This window comes from Helianthus annuus, chromosome 4, assembly GCF_002127325.2.
Source record: "Helianthus annuus cultivar XRQ/B chromosome 4, HanXRQr2.0-SUNRISE, whole genome shotgun sequence".
In the NCBI taxonomy this organism is placed as follows: domain Eukaryota; kingdom Viridiplantae; phylum Streptophyta; class Magnoliopsida; order Asterales; family Asteraceae; genus Helianthus; species Helianthus annuus.
Genome location: NC_035436.2, coordinates 151,128,913 through 151,152,398, shown reverse-complemented (window position 1 = coordinate 151,152,398; position 23,486 = coordinate 151,128,913). Strand labels below are relative to the sequence as shown.

The 23,486-nt window shown below is 40.8% G+C and overlaps 1 long non-coding RNA gene across 1 annotated transcript; it reads left to right on the top strand.

Annotated features, from left to right (window-relative positions):
• Nucleotides 1–16,664: 16,664 nt before the first annotated feature.
• On the top strand, nt 16,665–18,207 carry LOC110934831. Its single transcript, XR_002588664.2, has 3 exons — nt 16,665–16,799; nt 17,315–17,382; nt 18,187–18,207. It is a non-coding gene; the product is annotated as an uncharacterized LOC110934831 (long non-coding RNA).
• The last annotated feature ends 5,279 nt before the right edge of the window (nt 18,208–23,486 follow it).

Below are 23,486 nucleotides of genomic sequence, written 5' to 3'. Positions count from 1 at the left end.
CGTTTAGGCGATCTTTCGTCACGAATGCATACAAATCACCGACAACAATATCCGGATGTTTTGAAAGTTATAAAAACTATTGTGTATTCTTTTAACTAAAAAGCTGATACTTAGTAATTTTTATAAAAATGAAAGAATATATTTTTAACAAATAGGCTTATTTTATAACAAATGGGCTATTTTGCAAATGGGCTTATTTTATAACAAATGGGCTATTTTTACAAATGGGCTTATTCATAACAAATGGGCTATTTTACAAATGGGCTTATCATCCTAATTGGGCTTAACATAAACACATGGGCTAAGCCCAATATCAAGACTCATGGGCTAAGCCCAAAACCAAACATTGGGCCAAGGCCCAATAACATTAAGCCCAATAACATTTGGGCCCAACACCTATTTAGGCCCAACACTATTTAGGCCCAACACTATTTAGGCCCAACACTATTGAGGCCCAACACTATTTAGGCCCAACATTTTTTTGAGCCCAAATAACATAAATTCTTGGGCTAAGCCCAATGACACAATTAGTAAAAATACAAGATTACATATATATATATATATATATATATATATAACAGTTTAACAATTCATACATCTAATACACCGTTCAACGAACAATAAAGACATACACGTCTTACACATATTTAAGACACGAGACTTGTACTCAAGTCATTTACAAAGACCGAAGTGTCTAACAAATATAAGAACATTTGTAGGTCGCAACCTTGTTCAAGACGACCACGCGTAAGATCACAAACACTTATCATTCACGGACGCAATACTGTGAGTTCATGTCCCCTATTCATTTAAATGTTTTACAACTTTACAACTATCGGGGAAAATACATGTTCAACGTATGTTAAAGTTAGGGAATGAAACACCTTAGATCATGTGCGAATTAGGGTTATACATCTAAGCACCATTAATCCAGTTTGGACCTAGGTACATGTGGTTAGATCTAATGGGTTTTGGCGAGCCCCACTCTTGGTCGTGGACCCATACAGAAGAGTGCTTTTGTGTCCCAGTCGATAGGAGTCGACATAAAATCGTCTAGGTTTGGATTGCTTCTTTTTTCGTCACACATATTAATGTCCTTGCAAAACATTAATGATCAACGATTTCATTGACACTTTACATACTACAACTTACATTTTAAATGCATCTTTTACAACTAAACTACATGAACTCGCCAACTTTTGTTGATCTTTTCCAAACTTAATATGTATTTCAGGGAATTAATGAACCATGTCGGGATTCTCAGTCAAGATAACAAGTACTTGAACTCCATGCCATCTTTTGGAGGGTTTAACTGTTGTATTCCGCCTCTTTGCGGCAATACTATGGTTTAAACCTTAGTAGTTTATTTTCATTTTGATGTATGAAACAATAACACTTTACTTTCATGTTAATGGTTTGTAACCGACACACTAAACTTATGTTGTAATGTTTTGAAACACTTATGTGTCACACCCCGATTTCCACTTGTTTCACCGGTGGGCCCGGTGGGGGATTACCGTGACGTAGTTGGCAACATTATAGTCAAACCACACAATATATATTAATGCACAGCGGAAGCATAAAGATAAATATATTTCAACATTAAGTGTAATATCAATGTATCACCATTGTTGAAATAAAAATCCACAGGGGATCAATAAAAATAACAAAAGTATTGTTCAACAGACTTCAGGCATCTTAAGCTTGTGAGACTTCTAATGATGCTAAGGAGAAATCCCAGCCAATTACGCATAGTACCTGCATTTAGTCTTTTTGGGGAAAATACGTCAGTTTACACTGGTAAATACATTCAACCGACACTTTTGTAAAATGTTTAATAAAATTGGTTTAAATGCTCAAGGCACAAACTCTTTATAACTTGGGATAATTTATAATCAAATCTTGTAAAGAATTACATGTTACTATGCGTTCGGTCGCCCGGGTCATGCCAGCTTAAAGTTTAATAGACACGCCACATAATGGCTACACTTTTATAGTTATGGACATAATGCCGGGTGTACGCCTACACCGGGATGTCAAGGTCGTGGCCATTCGTAAATGCTGCCAAGGATATCCGGGACATGGTCATTAAGCCCCCAAAGGCGTCAAGCCAACAAAACAAGTTTTTAAACAGGTCACACTGATAATACCCAACTACTAATGAGTTGGGGTCAATTGCCTGACCAAGCGGTATTTTAAATACCGTAACTCAAGCCCGTATAATGGAAAATAAGTTTAAAAGTATTTACCTTTGCAAGTATAATTCCTTAAATTGAAATAAATTGCAGATAGCTTTTACTGGTCCCCTAATCTGGAACGAAGGTTTAAATTAACCTATTAGAATCCTAACGGGTCTTTAATTTAGTCGTAGCCTAGACCGGTCAGTTTCGAAGGATAGTTACGGTTTAATCGCGTGAAAGGCGAAAATCGTGAATGGAGTGTGATTTTGACCCAACAAGTTTGAAGACTTGTTTTATATGGGTATAATAATCATACTCTGGATTTTGGGGTCCAAACAATATGGTTTGACCCGTTTCGGCTAACTTATGTAAACTAGTTACATAAGCCGAACCGTGCGCGCTAAAGGAGCAACGGGTAACCGTAGGAGTCCTACACTGTTTCCTAAGTCAACATGCTTTAAAGAGGTTGTGGTATCAGTAGGATACCTTCCATAATGCCCGTAACGAGTTTAAGTTTTTAATATGCCCCGTAGGGGTATTTCGGTCTTTTTAAAGATTATAAAAGAGGTTTATGAGTTCTACAAGAAATCTGAGTTTCCCGAACAGTTTATCAAGTCTAAAATACTTTATTTATTAATTAAAATCAGTAGCCACTGGAATCGGGTCAAAAGACCTTGTAGAACTCAAGTTATGGCCGAAAAAGGTATATTCGGTATTTACCGAACCGTTGCCATAACCGCAGGTTATGAGCAGGTTAAAAATGATTAAAAATCTTTAAAAATCCCAAAATATTATTTTACAACAGTGAGTAAAAGGTTTGGTGTCGAAATCCGGGTTTAGATAGGCGTTATGCTAATGCGCTATTTAATTACTAAAGTTTCGCAATTTGCGCTATTTAGCATAACTCCTATTCTGGACCTTGGATTGACATGAAATTTTAGGGACATGCTTAGAAATCAGTAACCAAGGTTATGATCCTTTCACATGTCCGAAATTCTCATTTTAATTTAAAAAGGGCGTTACGGTCAACTTTTAAGCATTTAACGGAAATGTGTAAAAGACTCGGACAAACAACGAACCGGTCACAGAGGGTTATACCATCATGTAACCTGGTCCTAAGAGAGTCCTAAGGCATATCTAAATCAAACTTTAACGGGTCAGAACTGAAGTCAATGCAAAAGTCAAACTTTTGCGACTTTCGGCTCCGAACCGGGTCTAAACGGAAAATGGTCGGATCAAACAAGCTTAGATTAGTTTATATACTTATTATCACGTTTTATGAGTGTTCAAACAGGTTACATATCATCTACATTACAGATTATGCAAGAAATCGCAAAATGACACTTCTGTTGACTTTTTCTAAGCACGTTTGACTCGATATTAGATCTAGTTAGAGTGGGAATCAGAGGGTGCCCTTTTAGGGGTTTAATGCCCACATGATTACCATCATATAACTATCTTTGATTCGACAAATCACTGGACCATTCGTGATTTATCGCAAAGTCAATCGTTAATTACGACGGATTGACTTTTAGGCTAAAACTATGGAAAAACGAGACCACAAAGGGTTAGGCAACTTACAGAAGCTTGGTGCACGACTGAGAATGATAGAGGAATGCTTGAGAGCTCCAAGAATGATCAGAAGGCAGGTTTTGAGGTGTGATTCAATTGTGCACAATGCATTGGATTTTATAGTGAGATATTGAGCTTAGGATCATCACAACTCACCCTATATTGAGTCATGGATGATCAGCAGGTGGCCCTTGGTGCTAGGGGCAAGTAGAGGGCGCCCATGCTTCAATTAACGCTCACAAGTTCGTTCACAAGCTAAATCATTGAATCTGTCCAAAGTTTATGCATCTGGGACTCGTTCGCGGCCCGCATTAGGATCATGCAACATGGACGCGGGCCGCCTGGATCTTCATGTCAGGAAACGTATCTACAGGTGGCTCGCGGCCCGCATTAACTTGCTTATTTCACTCAGACGTGCATTAGGATCATGCACGACTGAGAATGATAGAGGAATGCTTGAGAGCTCCAAGAATGATCAAAAGGCAGGTTTTGAGGTGTGATTCAATTGTGCACAATGCATTGGATTTTATAGTGAGATATTGAGCTTAGGATCATCACAACTCACCCTATATTGAGTCATGGATGATCAGCAGGTGGCCCTTGGTGCTAGGGGCAAGTAGAGGGCGCCCATGCTTCAATTAACGCTCACAAGTTCGTTCACAAGCTAAATCATTGAATCTGTCCAAAGTTTATGCATCTGGGACTCGTTCGCGGCCCGCATTAGGATCATGCAACATGGACGCGGGCCGCCTGGATCTTCATGTCAGGAAACGTATCTACAGGTGGCTCGCGGCCCGCATTAACTTGATTATTTCACTCAGACGGGCCGCCTGAGGGTTAATTTCAAAGATTTTCAAATCTTTTGTAATTATTAACCTGACCTTTCAGTTTCGAAGGGGTAACTTTGCGATTTGGCCCTCGATTATTTACCGTTAAGGGCTTCGTGCCTTTTACCCGCACTGTTAAGTCCCCGGTTAGTTTAATTACTATCTAAAAAGCCTTAACTTTCATTGTTGACACTTTTAATCACTCGCACACGAATTTGATCATAACTTTCTCGTTTTAAAACGGAACTTCGCGAAATTTATATAGTATATTCTAGTGAGTATATTTTACTGTTACAAAGCCTCGGGTTCGTCAAAGGGCCACTCAGAGGTATAATTAAACATGTTGACACAATTAACCCCTGTAGCTTGTAATCTCTCACTTTCTTCCGCGTTTCGCTCCGTACGATCCATGATTTATTCGTTTGAAGGTACGAGCATCGTTTAGGGTTACTATAAAGTATATTTACCCTTTGTTGACATTTATAACCCTCGAATTTACATACTTTCAAGGTTTGTCAACTTTAGTCCTTTATTTAATATTTAATGCCACGTGTAAACTCATGACACGTGTTAACACATTATTGAACACAAAATTTCGAGGTGTTACATCCTCACCCCCTTAAAAATAAATCTCGACCCGAGATTTACTCAAACAAATTAGGGTATTTTTCTTTCATCGTGGCTTCAACCTCCCACGTGAATTCGGGACCTCTACGGGCATCCCACTTGACCTTTACTATAGGTACATGCTTCCTTCGAAGCTTCTTTACCTGTCGATCTTCAATCGACAAAGGCTTCTCCACAAATTTCAAGCTCTCATCTATATGCACATCTGTGTGTGGGATCACCAATGATTCATCAGCGAAGCACTTCTTTAGATTGCAGATGTGGAACACATTGTGAATTCCATTGAGCTCCTCCGGTAAGTTTAACTTATAGGCAACGGACCCGACACGTTCGATAACCTCGAAAGGTCCTATGTATCTCGGGCTTAGTTTGCCTTTCTTACCGAAATGCATCACCCCTTTCCAGGGTGATACTTTAAGTAACACTTTTTCACCTACTTCGAAGTGAAAATCCTTACGCTTCGGATCCGCGTAACTCTTCTGCCTATCTCGGGCAGCTTTGAGACGGTCTCGAATCTGGACAATCTTGTCCGTCGTCTCGAAAATTATCTCTGGTCCTGATAATTGGACATCTCCAACTTCCGCCCAACAAAAAGGCGATCTACACTTTCTACCGTATAATGCCTCGAAAGGCGCAGCCTTAATGCTGGTATGGTAGCTATTGTTGTAGGAGAATTCGATTAGTGGTAGGTTCTTATCCCAACTACCACCCAAATCGATAGCACATGCACGTAGCATGTCTTCCAACGTTTGAATAGTACGCACACTCTGACCGTCCGTCTGAGGATGGTAAGCCGTACTAAAATTCAAACGTGTGCCCAAAGATTGCTGGAAACTCTTCCAGAAATGCGACGTGTATCTAGTATCCCGGTCAGAGATAATAGACACAAGTATGCCATGTAAGGCTACAATCTTATCAACGTATAACTGGGCTAACATGTCGGAGCTATAAGTCTCCTTGATGGGTAAGAAATGAGCTGACTTAGTCAGTCTATCGACTATAACCCATATTGTGTCATTTCCTTTCCTCGTCTTGGGTAACTTGGTAATAAAATCCATAGTTACACATTCCCACTTCCATTCGGGAAGTTCAGGCTGTTGTAGCAAGCCAGATGGCTTTTGATGCTCAGCCTTGACTTGCGCACAAGTCAAGTATTTTGCTACATAAGCGGCTACAGACTTTTTCAAGCCTATCCACCAATAATTTGCCTTTAGATCCTGATACATCTTATCGGCTCCCGGGTGAACATAATATTTGGAACTATGGGCTTCCTAGAGGATAACATCTCGTAGTCCTCCATAAATCGGAACCCATATTCGTCCATTCAATCGTAAAATTCCGTCCATGCTAAGAGTTAACTGCTCCTCAGTTACTCCCAACTTCTCTTTAGGATAGTTAGCCTCCAACACAGCTTCTCGCTATGCAGCTAACAACCTTTCAATCAAATTATTCTTCACTTCAATGCTCTTGGCATTGATTCGGATGGGTTTCACCCTTTCCTTTCTACTTAAGGCATCAGCGACTACATTCGCCTTGCCGGGATGATATCTGATTTCACAATCATAATCATTTAAAGTCTCCATCCAACGGCGTTGCCTCATGTTTAGCTCCTTCTGATTAAACAGATGTTGAAGGCTCTTATGATCAGAATAGATCACAAACTTGATACCATATAGATAATGCCTCCACAGTTTTAGTGCGAACACAACGGCACCCAGCTCCAAGTCATGGGTGGTGTAATTCTTCTCGTGCACCTTTAACTGTCTTGAAGCATAGGCAATAACCTTGCCTTTCTGCATGAGCACACATCCTATGCCAGTGTGTGATGCGTCGCAGTAAACTACGAACTCCTCGGTACCTTCCGGTAGTGTTAGCACAGGAGCGTTGCTCAGCTTTTGCTTTAGAATATCAAAGGACTCTTGCTGCTTAGGGCCCCAAATAAATTTTATCTTCTTCTTGGTCAGGGAAGTTAAGGGCGCAGCAATCCTCGAAAAATTTTCAATGAATCTCCTGTAGTATCCTGCTAACCCCAGGAAACTATGAATCTCAGTAGGCGTCTTTGGCTCTTGCCAATTCATGACAGCCTCTACTTTAGCGGGATCCACCTGGATACCACGCTCGCTGACAACGTGTCCTAGAAATTGGACTTCTCGTAGCCAGAATTCGCACTTGGAGAATTTGGCATAAAGTTACGCATGATGTAGAAGTTTTAGAATACAGCGAAGGTGTTTCTCATGGTCAGCTCGGTTCTTCGAGTATATAAGAATATCGTCGATGAAAACGATGACGAATTTATATATGTACGGCTTGCAGACGCGATTCATGAGATCCATGAACGCAGCCGGTGCATTTGTGAGCCCAAAAGGCATCACTTGGAACTCGTAGTGATCGTAACGAGTCCTAAATGCGGTTTTATGCACGTCTTCATCTCTGACTTTCAGTTGATGGTAGCCTGACCTCAAATCGATCTTCGAGAAATAACTTGCCCCTTGTAACTGATCGAACAAATCGTCGATCCTCGGCAAGGGATATCTATTCTTTATCGTGACCTTATTAAGCTCGCGATAATCGATGCACAGACGCATCGATCCGTCCTTCTTCTTAACAAACAGGACAGGTGCTCCCCAGGGAGACGAACTAGGTTTGATGAAACCTTTAGCCAGTAGTTCATCCAGCTGGGTCCTTAACTCCTTCATTTCGGTTGGTGCTAGCCTGTAAGGTGCTCTAGCAATAGGTGCTGCTCCAGGGATGATATCGATCCTGAATTCCACTTGCCTATCTGGTGGCAAACCAGGTAGATCTTCAGGGAAAACTTCTGGATACTCCGAAATGACGGGAATGTCTTCTATCTTCGGTTTAGGCTCTTCAATAATCACATGTGCCATGTAGATGACACAACCCTTCTTTAGACATTTTGAAGCCTTGAGCATAGTCACTTGCTCAGGCAATCCGTACTGGGTGTCTCCCCGAATGGTAAGCGATTCACCAGACGAAGTCTTTATCACCACTTGCTTTCTGTTGCAGACGATTTGGGCCTGGTTGTGAGATAACCAGTCCATACCCAATACTAGGTCAAAACCGGCCAATTTAAAGGGAAGTAGAGATAGAGGAAAAGAGTGGTTCTTAATGGATATCACACATCCATCTAACACAGTGGAGACGGTTTCTATGGTGCCATCTGCTAGCTCTACCTCGTAATTCACATTTAAGGTTTTGACAGGCATATTCAGCAATTTGCAAAATTTATGATCTACGAAAGACTTATCAGCGCCCGAATCAAAAAGTACTCTTGTAAAGATATCATTTACGAGAAAAGTACCTGTGATCACGTTGTCATCTAGCACTGCTTCTTTGGCCTCCATCCTGAAGACTATAGCATTGTTCTTCTTGGCCTCTTTAGGCTTCTTGGCATATTTAGGGCAGTTGCTTTTAATGTGCCCGTTCTCGTTGCAGTTATAGCAGGTTGCATCTTTTATCTTCTTGCAGTCAACGGTCTTGTGGTCCTTGGACTTGCACAACCCGCAAGCATACGACTTCGACTGAGTCTGCGAGTTTGATTCGAGCCTACACTTTCCAAAGTGATGTCTCTTGCACGTCTTGCACTTGGGCTTCTCACCAGACTGTTGCCCATCCTTCCTTGACTCCGACCCCCTCTTGTTATCACCGTTTCCACGGTGTTTCTTGCTCGACCTCCATGAAGTTTCATCTTCACGCTTTCTCTTTTCAGCTTCTTTGTTCCTTAGCGATCTTTGTCGGACCGCATCCAGAGTAAGGGACAAAGATATATCGGCTACAGATCGAAAGGTCGCTGGCCGAGAGGCCTTCACGCTTGCCTTTATTTCGGGGGCTAACCCACCGATGAAACAAGTGATTCTCTTTGGCTCCGGGGTTACCAGATACGGAACCAACCGGGACATCGTGTTGAAGCTCGTTAGGTAAGCTTGGCAGTCAAGGTTTGTCATCACCAATGACAGGAAGTCAGTCTCTATCTTTTCAACCTCATGTTGAGGGCAGTAATTCTCCTTGATGAGAGAAATGAATTCCTCCCATGTCATGCTGTATAGAACAGCCTTTCCCGAGGCCTGAACCAACGCCCTCCACCAAGCCAGGGCCTCGCCCTTAAATGATTGTGACACATATTTTTCCACATCTTTTTCTGCACAGCCGCTGATGTCCACCACGGTGTCCATCTCGTCTAGCCACGTCATGCAGTCAACTGCGCCTTTCTCCCCAGTGAAGTCTCGGGGTTTACAAGATACAAAATACTTGTAGGTACAGCCTCTGGCGCGAGACGCATCAGTATACACTCTCTCTTGACGGACATTGTTTTCATTGGACGAGTGATTATCATCGTCCTTTTTAGGCTTGGACGGTGGCTTGCTGTGTGATTTTGAGTGGGTTTTCGGCTTGGAGTGTGGTTTGGATATGGTTCTGCTCCGAGATTCAGTATATTCCTCATATTGTCGATCCAGAGCTGCCTTGATAGCATTATCGACAAGAGCTTTCAACTCTGCGCCCGTCAGATGAACCTGGGCGTTATCATATTCGTCTTCTTTCGAGTGGCTATTTTCTCCACTAGGATCAGCCATGGTAACTTGAATCTGTTACAGAAGATAACGAAAATTTTATTTAGGAGTTTATTATGGAATTGTCTTTTATGGCAATTCATTAACCATGGTAATCAGAGACCATATCTGGTTAATTCGTTACTCACTTTTATTTAGGATTTGAATATAACTTATCCTAATAACAATCAATATTGCTAGTGGCATAAAAGCCTAGTCACTAGGACGTTTTATAATATTAGCCGGGATTACAGAGAATCAAGGCATGAAGGTTTGAACCGTAGTCCTTTTACCTTTTCTGACAGGGAGTCATAGACCACCACTGCGTTTTGTCTTATTTGACAATAATTATGGCCCGTAGGCACGCCATCACTAATGGATGTTTCATAATTTGGCCCGTAGGCACTACATCACTAATGGATGTTTTATAATTGATCATCTTTATTGATGATTTAACCCATGATTTATGAATCATTAATTTGGGTTTTGGAATCCTTAGAAGGATTCTTATACAAGAATGGCGCGTGTGATTTTTAACGAATCACATCTACCATGAATGTTAACATGATTTCAGAGGTTAACTGGAATTCTGAATCTTTTAATCAGGTCTTACCATCTTGGCCGGGTCTAAAAGACACCTGGCTAGGTTTCACTCTTAAGATCCTTTATTTAGGCAGATTTAATTTTAAAAGGAATGATTTTTGATTTATTTCATATATAGTAATAACAAAAATGAAATTTATAACATAACCTTCCATAAACTTCAAATACGATTACACGCTGCCCTAAGCGGGACTTTTTAATTAAATAATTACCTACGCAGAGGTTTATAGCAAAACAAGTCCACGTAGGGACCAAATACAAGATAGATGTCCGCGCAGGGACTAAAAGATAAGTCCATGTAAGGACTGAAATACGATAAATGTCCACGTAGGGACTAAATTGCAAATACAACATTACATAAGGAGACTAATGGTCTCGTTTCTTCCTCCCTTTCAGTAGGTTTGCAAGGCCTTTGAGAAATCCACGATTACTCTTTCGTTCTTGTTCGAAGTCTCTTTCCACACGGTTTAAACGGTGGAGTATTTCTTCTTGCTCCAGTGGAGAAAAACGTGGTTGCTGCGACGGTTGCTGAACCGGAGGTCTAGGAGGTATTGGATACCCATGAGCTGAGTAATCTGGTCTCCAAGAGGTTCCATGAAGGGCATTATAATTAGCCGCTACCACATATGGATCGGCATCATAGTTATAGTTGTAGTGCGTGTGAGTCGGCTGCTCAAACGGATTATATGCCGTGGAAGCGCCGTACGCTGGTATCGGATTGTCATATCCGAACGGTGGCGGAGGTGGTGCAACTGGTGCAGAATTCACCTCTGCAGGGTGACCAGAAGGGTCCCCTAATTGTGGTTCTTCTTCAGGTACTGACGGAAAGTGACTAGCACTAGAGTGGCGAGGGGTGCTGAAATGAAATTCCCCTCCTCGGGTAGACATCCGTGCTCCTGATCTTCTATGCCTTGGCGGATCTGGAATTACTGGTTGAACCGGTGGCGGTGGTGGTGGCGTAACTGCCACAAACCGCGAATCCTCAGAAGGATCCTGTTGTTGCTGTTGATCGTGAGGCGAGAAATTATGTGAAGGTGTAAAGTACCAATTACATTGGTCGAACCTCGCCTGGTAGCTGTCGGGACCTTGATAGGGTGTTCCATGGAAGGATGACCCATCCGAGATCTCGATCGGATGATTGGGAGTACCCCTTGCAGGTTCGACGGGGTCTGTATCCTCGTCCATATCCACTGCATTATCTTCAGAAAAGTGATCCTCTGGTCCTAAAGGGTTATACCCTATTTGCTCTTGGACATAATCTGCCGGGTTAAACTGTCCTATGAAGAACGGTGAAGGATCTCCATAAGATCGGTGCGAAGCAGATCGCTGAAGAGGTATAAAGGATGGTTGAGGGTTATTGGGATTATTTTCCGAATCTGGTCCAAATGAATGGCGGTATGAGGGTGTTGAGCTATGCGAGGTAGAATGTCTCGCAGGTTCAAAAAAGTTTCTTCTTCGTCTCTGTGGTTCTTCACTCCTTGTACTGGAAGGAGCTCGCGTGTTCGAAGGTCCAGCTTCGTGATCATTGTGAGTAATGATCGTTCCTCTGCCTCTTCCTCCTCTTCCTCATCTGATTGCAGGTGGCATATTCCTGCTTTCAAAACTTTAAATAACAATAAACAATAAAAAGACAAACTTGGAATAACAATTCGAATTTGTCCTATGTTCTTGTCTAGACTCAAGTATGTGCAATTGTGTAACTGAGATTAAACACAAAGGCTAGTTTTAATTCACTCAGTGTTGGCTCTGATACCAACCTGTCACACCCCGATTTCCACGTGTTTCACCGGTGGGCCCGGTGGGGGATTACCGTGACGTAGTTGGCAACATTATAGTCAAACCACACAATATATACGAATGCACAGTAGAAGCATAAAGATAAATATATTTCAACATTAAGTGTAATATCAATGTATCACCATTGTTGAAATAAAAATCCACAGAGGATCAATAAAAATAACAAAAGTATTGTTCAACAGACTTCAGGCATCTTAAGCTTGCGAGACTTCTAATGATGCTACGGAGAAATCCCAGCCAATTACGCATAGTACCTGCATTTAGTCTTTTTGGGGAAAATACGTCAGTTTACACTGGTAAATACATTCAACCGACACTTTTGTAAAATGTTTAATAAAATTGGTTTAAATGCTCAAGGCACAAACTCTTTATAACTTGGGATAATTTATAATCAAATCTTGTAAAGAATTACATGTTACTATGCGTTCGGTCGCCCGGTCGTGCCGGTTTAAAGTTTAATAGACACGCCACATAGCATAAAACCGTGGCGGGTAACCAACGGCTACACTTTTACAGTTATGGACATAATGCCGGGTGTACGCCTACACCGGGATGTCAAGGTCGTGGCCATTCGTAAATGCTGCCAAGGATATCCGGGACATGGTCATTAAGCCCCCAAAGGCGTCAAGCCAACAAAACAAGTTTTTAAACGGGTCACACTGATAATACCCAACTACTAATGAGTTGGGGTCAATTGCCCGACCAAGCGGTATTTTAAATACCGTAACTCAAGCCCGTATAACGGAAAATAAGTTAAAAGTATTTACCTTTGCAAGTATAATTCCTTAAATTGAAATAAATTGCAGATAGCTTTTACTGGTCCCCTAATCTGGAACGAAGGTTTAAATTAACCTATTAGAATCCTAACGGGTCTTTAATTTAGCCGTAACCTAGACCGGTCAGTTTCGAAGGATAGTTACGGTTTAATTGCGTGAAAGGCGAAAACCGTGAATGGAGTGTGATTTTGACCCAACAAGTTTGAAGACTTGTTTTATATGGGTATAATAATCATACTCTGGATTTTGGGGTCCAAACAATATGGTTTGACCCGTTTCGGCTAACTTATGTAAACTAGTTACATAAGCCGAACCGTGCGCGCTAAAGGAGCAACGGGTAACCGTAGGAGTCCTACACTGTTTTCCTAAGTCAACATGCTTTAAAGAGGTTGTGGTATCAGTAGGATACCTTCCATAATGCCCGTAACAAGTTTAAGTTCATAATATGCCCCGTAGTGGTATTTCGGTCTTTTTAAAGATTATAAAAGAGGTTTACGAGTTCTACAAGAAATCTGAGTTTCCCGAACAGTTTATAAAGTCTAAAATACTTTATTTATTAATTAAAATCAGTAGCCACTAGAATCGGGTCAAAAGACCTTGTAGAACTCAAGTTATGGCCGAAAAGGGTATATTCGGTATTTACCGAACCGTTGCCATAACCGCAGGTTATGAGCAGGTTAAAAATAATTAAAAGTCTTTAAAAGTCACAAAATATTATTTTACAACAGTGAGTAAATGGTTTGGTGTCGAAATCCGGGTTTAGATAGGCGTTATGCTAATTGCGCTATTTAATTACTAAAGTTTCGCAATTTGCGCTATTTAGCATAACTCCTATTCTGGACCTTGGATTGACATGAAATTTTAGGGACATGCTTAGAAATCAGTAACCAAGGTTATGATCCTTTCATATGTCCGAAATTCTCGTTTTAATTTAAAAAGGGCGTTACGGTCAACTTTTAAGCATTTAACGGAAATGTGTAAAAGACTCGGACAAACAACGAACCGGTCACAGAGGGTTATACCATCATGTAACCTGGTCCTAAGAGAGTCCTAAGGCATATCTAAATCAAACTTTAACGGGTCAGAACTGAAGTCAATGCAAAAGTTAAACTTTTGCGACTTTCGGCTCCGAACCGGGTCTAAACGGAAAATGGTCGGATCAAACAAGCTTAGATTAGTTTATATACTTATTATCACGTTTTATGAGTGTTCAAACAGGTTACATATCATCTACATTACAGATTATGCAAGAAATCGCAAAATGACACTTTTGTTGACTTTTTCTAAGCACGTTTGACGCGATATTAGATCTAGTTAGAGTGGGAATCAGAGGGTGCCCTTTTAGGGGTTTAATGCCCACATGATTACCATCATATAACTATCTTTGATTCGACAAATCACTGGACCATTCGTGATTTATCGCAAAGTCAATCCTTAATTACGACGGATTGACTTTTAGGCTAAAACTATGGAAAAACGAAACCACAAAGGGTTAGGCAACTTACAGAAGCTTGGTGCACGACTGAGAATGATAGAGGAATGCTTGAGAGCTCCAAGAATGATCAGAAGGCAGGTTTTGAGGTGTGATTCAATTGTGCACAATGCATTGGATTTTATAGTGAGATATTGAGCTTAGGATCATCACAACTCACCCAACATTGAGTTATGGATGATCAGCAGGTGGCCCTTGGTGCTAGGGGGCAAGTAGAGGGAGCCCATGCTTCAATTAATGCTCACAAGTTCGTTCACAAGCTAAATCATTGAATCTACCCAAAGTTTCTGCATCTGGGACTCGTACGCGGCCCGCATTAGGATCATGCAACATGGACGCGGGCCGCCTGGATCTTCATGTCAGGAAACGTATCTACAGGTGGCTCGCGGCCCGCATTAACTTGCTTATTTCACTCAGGCGGGCCGCCTGAGGGTTGATTTCAAAGATTTTCAAATCTTTTGTAATCATTAACCTGATCTTTCTGTTTCGAAGGGGTAACTTTGCGATTTGGCCCTCGATTATTTACCGTTAAGGGCTTCGTGCCTTTTACCCGCACTGTTAAGTCCCCAGTTAGTTTAATTACTATCCGAAAAGCCTCAACTTTCATTGTTGACGCTTTTAACCCCTCGCATACGAATTTGATCATAACTTTCTCGTTTTAAAACGGAACTTCGCGAAATTTATATAGTATATTCTAGTGAGTATATTTTACTGTTACAAAGCCTCGGGTTCGTCAAAGGGCCACTCAGAGGTATAATTAAATATGTTGACACAATAAACCCCTGTAGCTTGTAATCTCTCACTTTCTTCCGCGTTTCGCTCCGTACGATCCATGATTTATTCGTTTGAAGGTACGAGCATCGTTTAGGGTTACTATACAGTATATTTACCCTTTGTTGACATTTATAACCGTCGAATTTACATACTTTCAAGGTTTGTCAACTTTAGTCCTTTATTTAATATTTAATGCCACGTGTAAACTCATGACACGTGTTAACACATTATTGGACACAAAATTTCGAGGTGTTACATTATGTAATGGCAATGGAGTATGTTTTATTCATATAGTTTGTTCATGTACAATGATATTTATGCAATGAAAACCATACAGATCACACCTCGCGCTTCCGCTATGGGCGGGTGTGACAGTCACAATAGTGTTATGATGCTTTTGAGCGATTTGTTCGTCTCATCACGATGTTTCCGCCATCGGTTAGGGTGTGACATGCAAGTCCTTTTATAACCAAAGCAACAACACCTTTACGAAAGATACTGGGCCCAATAAAGGAGGCCCACAAAAAACTAAAGTCCACGAAGTATGAATGATTCTTCGTTGTCATGAAATGGACGAAACACCTACACCCACGAACAATATTCTTCGTGGGTGTCAAGACAGATTATTTGTCATTAGTTATTCGTGGACATGCAAGGTTGCCATTGTCATTCGTAGGGTATACATGCAGGAGCTTGCAGATCATCAACACAGTATCAATCAGAACACTAGCATCTAACAGAAGCACATGCGCAACTGTTTTACATCATGTACAAAGTCAAGATTGTTCCGAGACAAGATAGAGGATAACGTGCTTCGGTCTTCACTTTGTAACGTAGTCGAACCGAACCGAGTCACATCCACATAAAATGAATCAACAAACTCCCCCTTGGATGCTACTCGTGATGATTCGATCTTCACTGTAGGATCTTCAAAGTCTTCACGTGTGACAAATAGGGAGTGTATCAACAAACTCCCCCTTGAATGATGCTCGTGAATCGATGATTTTTAAAATTTTTAGATCCTTTTGGTGTTGATGTGTGGTCAGCTACAACTCGATCATCTTGATGCTCTGACTGCATCCATGTCATGTCTTCATTCCACAGCTTGTCATCTAACACGTTCTCTTTGCCTTTAGCTAGTTCGGATGTCGCATTTGCATACACAACAGAGCTAAATGCGTAATGATAAGAACCGCTTGGTATATAATTGTAACACCCCGAAAATATAAATCTTTATATAAGAAATTTAAGGATTTCATAAACAAGAAATAACCATGTAGAAACTTTAACCTAGTTAAAATTTACAAGTCTTGAAAATAACCTACACTTGGTTAAAACTCTAGTATTTAAAAAGAAATGGTAGTTAAGGGACTAATCTTGCCAAAAATCGAAAGTTGAATTTTAATAGTGACAAAACCAAACCAAACACACCAAATTGGTGTGTCTGGTCGACAGAAGCAAGAAAGGGGCGACCCCCATTTTCCAAAACCCTAAAGTTCACAATTTCTTGCAATTGGAGGTTCAAATCCTAACCAAAACGAAATCCGAGCTTAGAATTGTGATCCTCATCGCAAGAGGATTAAGAGGTATATAAAATTTTATGAGAATTCACTACTTGAAATCCTCATGAATTTAAGCAAATCTGAAATTTTGTTGATGCATGACAGTAATTAGTTAGATTAAAGATGATATAGTGTCTAGGAGTAAAACCTAGACAACTATATATGAAATCATGCTCCAATTCAGGAAAATTCCATGAATCCATGGATGTTAGGTTATGGGTTTTATATGTTGATGATGAACATTAGGATTTTGAGTGTAATCCTAGTATACATTTCATTATAGGAAGTAACTCCTGTGATATTGATACTAAATGTATGCAAAAATTACTATTATAGTGAAATTTGATGTCGAATCATAAAGTCGTGAACTTGTTTATGAAGGTAGAAAAATCTGACCCGCTAGGTGTTTGTAGAAATGCCTAAGTGGGGATTTAAATGTGAAATTTGGATAAAAACGCAGATTTGATAATGGTCCATAATTATGTGATTGTGGTCATAAAAAGGAGTTCTAAACATGTTATAAAAACTAAATTTTCTAGGCAAAGAGTCCGGTTCATCTAGCGGACAAGCCGGAGGGAGTTCACGAGGAAAAGACGCACTCTAAAAGGTACGAAATTTATTGTTTCGTTACATTATACCTAATGGTTAGTTTATGTAATAAATTCTGAAACTTGACAATCAAGATTACCAAAATGCCATGAAAATGATTAGTGACCTAAACAAGCGAAATGGGTCAAAATGAGTGATAAACATGGATACATACATGCCCTGTATGGTGCTTAATTCAGCACCCAAACGGGTCAAAACAAGTTTTGTATTAAACATGAAGCTAGACACCATCACTTAATGCTTGGATATAACCTTTGTGTAAGTCGTAATTTTGACATGCCATGATAGTTGTAAAGTTTAAATTCCTTATATAGGAGTTGTGATATTGATTGATAATTGTGAATAGTTGCATAGATGACAAATACGAAAGTTTGGGTTTAATCATATATAGATCGATATGGGAGTGTTCCCTTTTGGGATAGCAAAAGTGATAACGGGTGATAGTCCTAAATTTGGGTAACTAGCCTTGGGTGGGTAATAAACCCGTTCAAGGTCATTTTGCTGTAAAATGGAACTTGAATGCTCAAGATCAATAAGCAAGAAAACAAGTGCAGGGCCCACCGTAAATTACGGTGACACCGTAATTTACGGTGGCTATTAAAATGTTACGGTGGGGATCTACTGATTTACGGTAGGTTCCCAGAATGCCCAGAACCCACCGTAATTTACGGTGACACCGTAAATTACGGTGGAGCCCAGTTTTGATGAAATTTTTACTTCTTGATTTGAATAAGTTATCGATCCTAATCCAAATACGTGAATTCCCATCGTTAATAACACTAATGCCTGTTTAAAACATTAGTTTTCAGGTACTCAAGTGAAGGATGATAATCAAGAAATCGATTGGAACCGAACACCTAACGTTACGCTTCCGCACTCGATCCATGTTTTGTTATTATGTAAACACCAGTAGTTTATTTTGGAACATTGTTAGTAGGTTAAACAAGTAAATGTTTTATTAAATGGGTTTCATATATATTGAAAGTTTTGTAAAGACTACTTTTAGTATATTATGTAAAGCTTATTTGCTGTTAAAAACGGGTATTATAAACTGGGTCTTACAAGTTGGTAATCAGAGTTTAAGGTTGCCAATAAGTGTTCGGTTCAAGCTTGATCAACATCCGGTAAGAGTAATTGCTTAAGTAAAATTTAAGGAGTATAGAAATAATTCACGAACAAATATGCATGGAAAAGAGTGTGTAAACACACTCAAACACAAGAAAAGCATGAAACAAGAATAATAGAATCAAGAGTGTGTAAGCACACTCAAACACAAGAAAGGCATGAAACAAGAATGATTGAGTCAAGTTACGAACTTGATCAAACCAAAGCAAGTAAAACATGTATTACAAATGAAATGTTTAACAATGTATGTAAACATTTCAGTATCAAAGATGGCAAGCGGAGGTGATGGTGATGCGGTGCCAAGAGTCACCGAACAAATGAGAATAGTGATTGCCGAAGAGGTTGGAAAGGCGATCGAAAACAGTTTGTCGAACTTCATTGATAAAATCCAAAATACGGTTTTATCAGTGGTAGAAGAGAGAATCAAGAAGCTAGAAGATAATTCAAATCTAGCAAAGGAAAAATCTGGGGAACGAAAACCTTGTTCATACAAGGAATTCATAGCTTGTAAACCGCCTATATATAATGGGGAGGTTGATCCAATCGTGTGTCAGCGATGGATAGGCGATATCGAGGGAGTATTCGAGAGAACCCATTGTGATGAGAATGACTACGTAGCTTATGGTACGGGTCAGTTAAGAGGTCAAGCGAAGGACTGGTGGGATAATAAAAAGAAGGAGATTGGAAACGAAGCGGCCAAGGCCATGACGTGGGAGGAGTTTAAGACGTCGTTTCTTAAACACCATAGCCCCAAAGCGGTTATAAACAAGATCAAGGAAGAGTTCATGCAACTCAGACACAAGGGTGAATCCATAGACAAGATCACGGGGATATTTATGGACAAAATGAAGTTCTGTGACGATCTGATAACGAACGAAGAGCAAAAAGTTTATTACTATCATAACATGCTAAGCGCAGAATATAGGGAGTTCATAACCCCTTCAAAGTATGAGACCCTTACCGAGATTGTCAATGCCGCTCGGGAAAGGGAGATTGAGTTGAAAAAGAGTATAGAGCGGGGTGAACGAAGGGCACAGGATATAAATCCAAGCCCTACCAAGAAAGCAAGAACGAATGAAACGACGAAGAAATCAGATGCAAAGGGCGGTACACCAAGTTGCAAAATCTGCGGCAAGAATCATAAGGGTGAATGTCGCTTCAAAGATAAGCCTTGTCCTATATGTCGGAAAACGGGACATATGGCTATATCATGCCCGGAAAAAGTGACCGTTTGTTACAACTGTTACCGAACGGGTCACAAAAGATCGGAGTGCCCAGAATTGGCAGGAAAGAAAGAAGGGCAAGACTCAAAAGGTGAAGCCACAAAAGCCAAAGCAAGATCTTTTCAATTGACCGCTGCTGAAGCAAAGGTCGAACCTGACGTGGTCTAGTACATTCACTATAAACTCAATTCCCGCACGTGTGTTATTTGATACTGGTGCGAATAAATCCTTTGTTTCATATGGGTTTATTCGACACCCTTCATTTGTTCTAACAAAATTACCGATGCCTTTAGAGGTAGAGATAGGTAATAATAAAAGCTTTATTGTCTGTGATGTATGTGAAAACTGCACGATGAATATTGATGACGAGGAATACACAATAGACTTGATCCCGATGTCGATGGGAGAATTTCAAGTGGTAGTGGGAATGGATTGGCTATCCCGTTACCACGCAAAGGTGGTTTGTTTCCGAAAGGAAATAAAGCTAACGTCTCCTAGCGGAAAACAAGTTACGATATATGGAGAAAAAGGAGGTAACCCAGCGATATGCACAATGCTGAAGCTCATAAGCTCATGAAACATGGATGCAAGGCCTTTATGGTATACGCAAGCGAAACTGAAAAAGAACTCCTCAAAATTGGGGATGTACCAGTCATGCGAGATTATGAAGACGTGTTCCCGGAAGAACTATCGGGGATACCGCCGGAACGGGAGGTAGAGTTCGGAATCGAATTGATTCCGGGCGCAAAACCCGTGGCCAAGGCGCCATACCGGCTTGCACCGTCAGAGTTACAAGAATTGATGTCTCAAATTCAGGAATTTCTTGACAAGGGGTTTATCCGACCGAGTGTGTCTCCGTGGGGCGCACCAGTCTTATTTGTGAAGAAGAAGGACGGCAGTATGCGCATGTGTATCGATTACCGAGAGTTAAACAAACTCACGGTGAAGAATCGATACCCGCTCCCAAGAATTGATGATTTATTTGACCAACTACAAGGAGCAAGTTGGTTTTCCAAAATAGATCTCCGATCCGGTTATCACCAATTGAAAGTCAAGGAGGAGGACGTACCCAAGACGGCTTTCCGTACGAGGTACGGGCATTATGAGTTCCTCGTAATGCCTTTCGGATTGACCAATGCGCCCGCGGCTTTCATGGACCTCATGAACCGGGTTTGCAAACCCATGCTAGATAAGTCGGTAATTGTATTTATCGACGACATTTTGGTATATTCAAGGAGTGAAGCCGAGCACGTGTGTCATTTGCGGGAAATATTAGACACACTCAGACGAGAGAAGCTGTATGCAAAATTCACGAAGTGTGCTTTCTGGTTACGGGAAGTACAGTTTCTTGGGCATCTCATTAGTGCTGATGGAGTACTAGTGGATCCGTTAAAGATAGAAGCTGTGTCGAAATGGAGCCCTCCAAGAAATCCCTCGGAAATCCGAAGCTTTTTAGGGCTTGCGGGATATTATCGGAGATTCATACAGGATTTCTCCAAAATTGCTTTACCATTGACCAAATTAACTCGTAAGGAGGAAAAGTTCGTGTGGGGCATTAAGCAAGAGGAAGCTTTCCAAACACTCAAGGAAAAGTTGACCCACGCTCCGGTACTGACTTTACCGGAATGGACTGAAGACATGGTGGTTTACTCGGACGCTTCTCAATTGGGGCTCGGGTGTGTATTAATGCAACGAGGCAAGTCATCGCCTATGCCTCGAGGCAATTGAAGATACATGAAAATAAATATCCGGTTCACGACTTAGAATTAGCGGCGGTGGTGTTTGCCTTAAAGATATGGAGACATTACTTGTACGGAGTAAAGTTTACAATCTTTACCGACCATAAAAGTTTGAAATATTTCTTCGACTAGAAGGAATTAAACATGCGGCAAAGACGGTGGTTGGAAACCGTCAAAGACTTCGATTGCGAAATACATTACCACCCCGGTAAGGCCAATGTAGTGGCCGATGCGCTGAGCCGCAAAACAGATTATACCCCGATACGGGTACGATCAATGCAACTGGTTGTGACTTCAAGTTTACTAGAACGAATTCGAGAAGCACAAGATGAAGCTGTAAAGGCGGAAAACTGGAAAAAGGAAAGAATTATCGGTCAAGTTAAAGACCTTGAAGTGGGCAGTCACGGCCTAAAGACTCGTTTTAATAGAATCTGGGTCCCTAACACATGTGGAGTTAAGAAGCTTCTACTTGATGAAGCTCATAAATCCCATTATTCCATTCACCCGGGAGTGACCAAGATGTATCATGACTTGAAGCAAAACTATTGGTGGCCCGGAATGAAGCGGGACACCGTGAAATACGTGGAAAAGTGTTTGACGTGCCTACAGGTCAAGGCGGAACACCAAAAACCATATGGTAAACTTCAACCGTTAGAAATCCCGGTTTGGAAATGGGAGCAAATCACGATGGACCTATTGACCAAACTACCTAAAACAAGTCGTGGTTTTGATGCTATTTGGGTAGTCGTGGATAGGTTAACTAAAAGCGCCCACTTTATTCCGATTCGTGAAACTTATACATCTGAGAAAATGTCGGAGGTGTACACTAATGAAATCATAGCAAGGCATGGGGTACCGATATCCATTGTGTCAGACAGAGATACTCGGTTTACTTCGAAATTCTGGCGTGAATTCCAAGAACAGATGGGAACTAAATTGTTCCTTAGCACTGTTTACCATCCACAAACGGATGGGCAGAGCGAAAGGACAATACAAACGTTGGGAGATATGCTGCGGGCTTGCATTATTGACTTTGGAGGTAGTTGGGATGTCCATTTACCCTTGGTCGAATTTGCATATAACAATAGCTATCACGCGAGTATTAAAATGGCTCCGTATGAGCTATTATATGGCAGAAAATGTCGGACCCCAGTATGTTGGGGAGAAGTGGGTCCGCGGGGGCTAGCACCTGCCGATATAATCCGAACTACAAATGCGAAAATCAACATAGTTCGGGCACACCTGAAAGCGGCTCAAGAGCGGCAAAAGGCATATGCGGATAAAAGGAATAGGCCAATTGAATTTCAGGTTGGCGATATGGTCATGCTAAAAGTCTCCCCATGGAAGGGTATTATTAGATTCAGAAAAAGAGGAAAGTTAAGCCCAAGATTTATTGGGCCATTTAGAATCGTTGAACGGGTTGGTAAGGTGGCTTATCGACTTGAATTACCCGAAGAGTTGAGTGGAATTCATAGCACATTCCACGTATCACATCTTCGAAAATGTTTGGCCGATGAAACTGCTCATATCCACTACGACGATATCGAAGTGGATAACAGCCTCAACTATGCAGTAAAACCAATTGCGATTTTAGATCGTAAGGAGAAAAGTTTGAGGAACAAAATGATAACCCAAGTCAAGGTCAAATGGGAGCACAGAAAAGGGTCAGACACTACTTGGGAATCTGAAGAGGAAATGCGACGTCTACACCCGACATTATTTGGTACGTAATTCGGTTTCGGGGACGAAACCCTTTTTAAGGGGGGTGGACTTGTAACACCCCGAAAATATAAATCTTTATATAAGAAATTTAAGGACTTCATAAACAAGAAATAAACATGTAGAAACTTTAACCTAGTTAAAATTTACAAGTCTTGAAAATAACCTACACTTGGTTAAAACTCTAGTATTTAAAAAGAAATGGTAGTTAAGGGACTAATCTTGCCAAAAATCGAAAGTTGAATTTTAATAGTGACAAAACCAAACCAAACACACCAAATTGGTGTGTCTGGTCG